This window comes from Physeter macrocephalus, unplaced genomic scaffold (assembly GCF_002837175.3).
Source record: "Physeter macrocephalus isolate SW-GA unplaced genomic scaffold, ASM283717v5 random_237, whole genome shotgun sequence".
In the NCBI taxonomy this organism is placed as follows: domain Eukaryota; kingdom Metazoa; phylum Chordata; class Mammalia; order Artiodactyla; family Physeteridae; genus Physeter; species Physeter macrocephalus.
This window is the reverse complement of record NW_021145523.1, coordinates 78,994-83,725: the sequence shown is the minus strand read 5'-3', so window position 1 is coordinate 83,725 and position 4,732 is coordinate 78,994.

The window sequence follows — 4,732 nt, the reverse complement described above, 5'->3', positions numbered from 1 at the left end:
TGACCTCTGGGAGGGGGTCCCTGGCCCCCTCCTGCTTCTCTCAGGACTTCCCTCGGGGTTCTCAGTACCGGTTACCTCATCCTCTTCTCCAATTCTCTTGGCTTTATTTTCGGTAATGAGGGGTGGGGGAGTTTGGGGCTCAGATCTGCATTTCTGGGCTTGGGGGAGTATTGATAACCATAAGCACCTTGCTTTCCATCCGTCTTTCATTCTTCTTTTTATTTTTGTTGCTTTCACGATATGTTTTTCATCGCTACGAACTGTCTGGGGTCCGTAAGAATGTGGGACTCTGATCTTCCAACCAACTCAGCTGTCAGTGGGGACGGGAGGCCTCTGGGCCAGACCTCACCCCCGGCGACTCCTGACTGAGCCCTTAGCCTCCCAAGCGGCCACCCAGCTCTGCCCACCCCCCCGCTCTGGACTTCTGCTGGCTCCTGCCTGACCTGGACCCCGACTCCATAGGTGGTCTTCCTATCCCAGGCGTAGCTTCCGACCTCTGCTTCCAGACCATACCACCTCCAACCCTTTCTGGCTCCAGACCACACAGCTTTCGACCTACTCTGGTTCCAGACTGTGCCACCCCCGGCCTTCTCTGGTTCTAGGCCACACAACCCCCAACGCGGTCCGGTTTAGACCTTGCATCCCCCAAACCGCTGTGATTCCGGATCTCACCGTCTTCAGCTTTTTCTCCTTCTGGACCTCACAATCTCCAACTCTGTCTATCTTGCTACTTCACGCTCTCCAAAGTTGTCTGCTTCTAGGCCTCACGACCTCCAACTCCCTCAGGCCTAGGACCACCAGAATCCTCTGGTTCTAGAACTCACTCTCTGCCTTCCTCTGGTTCTAGAGCTCTCCCCACAGGTCTCCCTTGTTCTCAGTGGGGCATGTTCCCACTCCTGCTGATTCCAGCTCTTACAACCAGATTTCTTCTGATTTTGGAACCCCACATCCCCAAGCTTGGACTTGGTTCCAGTCTTCCTGACCTGTAATGCATTTCGTTCCAGATCTAGACTTCATAATGTCTCAGTCATTTTAGTTCATGTTGCCCAGCTCACCCCTTTTCAACTCTACACTCGAGACTTGCTTCTCCCATCAAAAAGAAGTAAAATGGGTTTCGTGTCTTGACCTTATGGGTTTCAGGTCTGGACCTTTCAGAACCAGACACAATGTCCCAGTTCTCTTTTGCTCTCGACCTCATCATCGCTACCACTGACTGGTCCTGGACTGTACAATCTTTACACTTTGCAATTTCCAGGGCCCTCTGATTCCAGATCTGATGATCTCCCTTTCTTCTGGTTCTAGTAGTGGGCTTCAAATGTCTTCTGATTCCAGACCTCGTCCTATAAATTTCCTTGGTTCTAGACCTCACAATCTCCCATTCCCCCTCCTTCCACATCTTATGACTCCAAACTACCACGTGTCTAGAACTCAGCCTTCAAACATCTTCTGATTACAGACCTTGCCTTGTAAATTTTTCTGGTTCGAGACCTCACAGCTTTAAGTTCCTGATTCTAGACCTTACAACTCCCAAATCGCTCTGGTCCTAGAACTTGGTCTTCAGACTTTTTCAAATTCTAGTCCTTACTCTGTATCTCTGGTTCTAGACCTCACAGCATCCAAGTGCCTCTGATTTCAGATCCAAATTCTTCTGGCTCTAGAACTCAGCCTCCAAAGGCTTTTGATTTTAGAATCTGGACCTTGCCCTGTAGATTCCTCTAGTTCTGAATCTTAAGACCTCTGACTCCCTCACTCCAGACCCCACCCTCCTAACTCTATTCTGGGCTTCCCGCCCAACTCAACTTGCTCTAATTACTACTCTCTGCCTTAAGTCTTCCCATTCCAGATCCCTACCCTCCAGGTCCTTGAGCTAATGGACTTCATGCTCAAGCCTCTCCATTCTCAGTCTCATATCCCTAAAAGTTCTCTCTCTCCTAGAACCCCCTCCCTCCCCACCTCAGCCCTCAGATATGTACTTACTATTACTTAACCCCAGGTATCTGGGGAACCTGGGGCTCCCTCACAATCCAGGTGACTTCCCCAGCCGCACAGGCACACGCACAGCCCTATCTGCATATCATGGGGTGGGGAGAGAGGCCAGGACTCCTCAGTACTCCACCACCACCTATGTGTCCCCGTCCCCTTCCCCCAACCTCCTTTCGACGACGGTGCTATTCTTGGTCTCCCACAGGAAAACGCCTCCCTCTCTCAACCCAATTCACCCCCTTTATGGAAGGCACTTCTCACTGTTTTGTCAAGGGATGGCCTGTCCAGATCGGTGCTATGAGGGGAAGGGTCTGACCCCTCTCTCTCTCAGGGGGTGATCTAGGCCCTCTATGGAGGGAACTGTGTGGGCTGGGGGAGGGGAAGGGACTGGACCAGCCATGCTGGCTCTGAAACCCACTGATCTCTAAACCCCCATAAAGATCTCACCTTGGTAGGCACCAGAGCTCTGTGTGTTGACTCATCTGTGGGGTCGCTTCAGGGGGTGTGCGTGCACCGGGTGACGGGGTGTCCATGTCACTTTGTGATACAGGTCTCTGTAACGTTGTGTGTCTGGTGGTGTTTTCACTCTGTGTGGGTCATTGTGACATAATTCTGTGAACCTGTGTATGGGGAGGGTTGTAATTCCTCCTACATGTGTTACTGTCTAGGTGAAATGATTCAGCCTTATGTGTGTTTCTCATTACTTTGGATTTCTGTGTTCCTGAGTGTAGGAGGCATTGCGATTTTTTTTTTTTTTGTACCTGTGTGTTGTCTGTGTGGTGCTGTGATTCTGGATGCACGTATGGGACTCTTTGACAGGATAATTCTGTGTACTGTCTCTGTGATATAATTCACTGTACTTGAGTGTGTGTGTGTGCGCGCACACACGCGCCAAAGAGAGATTTTGTGTCTACAGATTCATGTGTGGACGGGTGTGCCTGTTCTGTCACGTCACCCTCATAACCCCTCTCCTATGTTCCACAAAGTAATCTTTTCAAAGGAAGAAAACCACTTTTAGGAATTCCCTGGTGGTCCAGTGGTTAGGACTTGGCACTTTCACTGCCATTGCCCGAGTTCAATCCCTGCTTGGGGTGAACTAAGATCCCCCAAGACACACGGTGTGGCAATAAATAAATAAATAAAAATTTAAAAAAAGGAAAGAAAGCCACTTTTAAGCCTTCGCACTTGCTGTTCCCTCTGCCTTAAATGCCTTTCTCTCTTCTCCCCTCCCTTCACCTGATTATCTCCTACTCATATGTTGGTTCAGACACCCCCTCCTCCAAGAAGTCTTCCCTGCCTACCTCAGCTGGGTGAGGTCCTCCCACAACCTCCTGAGAGCTGCCTGCCCCCCGCCCATCAGCTCTAGGTACTCTGTCCCACTTTGAGTATTTATAACGGAGTGGATATAAAAAGTACTTACACTGTGTCAGGCCCTCTGTCACTTTACTTACTGTGATCTTATCAAACTCTCCTCTAATCCTATACGATAGGCAGTTATTATCTCCATTTTGCAGAGAATGAAACAGGTTCAAAGAGGATGATCACTTGCCCGAGGTCACACATTAGGGAAGGGCTGTGCTGGACTCGAATCCAGGATTCAAATCCATTATGGCATTCTTCCCACAGACACCAAAAAAAAAAAAAAAAATCTCAAAAATCTAACCCACAGCGTAGGCTCTGGAGCATACAGGAACAGTCGAGTAGGAATTAAGAGCACAGGAATTAGGTGGGACAGGTTCAAGTTCTGGCTCTGCCACTTATTGTATGACCTTGGGCAAATACGTTGACCTCTGCAAATCTCAGTGTCTTTATCTGTAAAATGGAGATGATACTAGTATTTACCTTCTCAGGTGATTGTTGGACGTTGTAGGGTCCGATTGCCAGGACAAGAAGTTTTGGGGGTGGGATAGCTCGTGCTATCCCCAGGAGGGGATCCAGAACAGTGCCTTAAAGAATTTAGTGCTACAGTTCGGTATTGAGTAGCGGCTGTGGGTTTAGGAAGGATAGTCTGGAACGGTGTACCGTGAATGAAGATTTGGGGATGGGAGTGGCATCTGGAGATGCTGCCTGAGGCTAAACTATTCAGGGTCTCTTAGGTCATCAGAAAAAGTCTGGGTTTTCTCCTAAGGGCACTGAGGAGCCATGGAAGGCTGGTGACTGGGGGGTGAGGAAGGAGAAAGGAGATGGTGCAACAAACTTCTAAGCCTAGCTCAGGGCTAGGGGATCCAGGGCACCTTTAATTAATAACTTAGAAACACTGGCCGCTTCTGGTGTTGGTTTGAGAAACCGCCCATTTTTCAGAGAGGGGTAAGTGAGGCCCTAGAGAGGAAGGGAAGATTTCTTTGTTTAAGGTCACGTAGGTAAACTGACAGAAGGGCTGGACCCCCGGCTCCGGTTCCGCGTTGGGCCCGGTGCTGCCTCGCAGAAAAGCCACACCCACCAGCAGCATTCGCAACCCACCTACCAACGGGAGAAGAAGGCAGAGAAATCCCACTTTAATACCCCGAGAAACTTCTGCGGCTCGGAACACGGGACTTTGGGAGACGGGGCCACGCCGGGCCTTTTTTGCCCGCGCGCCCCTTTTCGCCTTCCCCATTGGCTCATGCTAGGAAAGGCGCCGTCACGGGGCCCTCTGCTCACCTTCTCCGCGCGCTCTACGGCTAAAGCGCCCTGCGCATGCGCGCGAAGGGAGCCTTCAGGGCCCGCGCTTTACGACACTTGTGCAGCAGCGGCAGCGGCAACTCGGCAC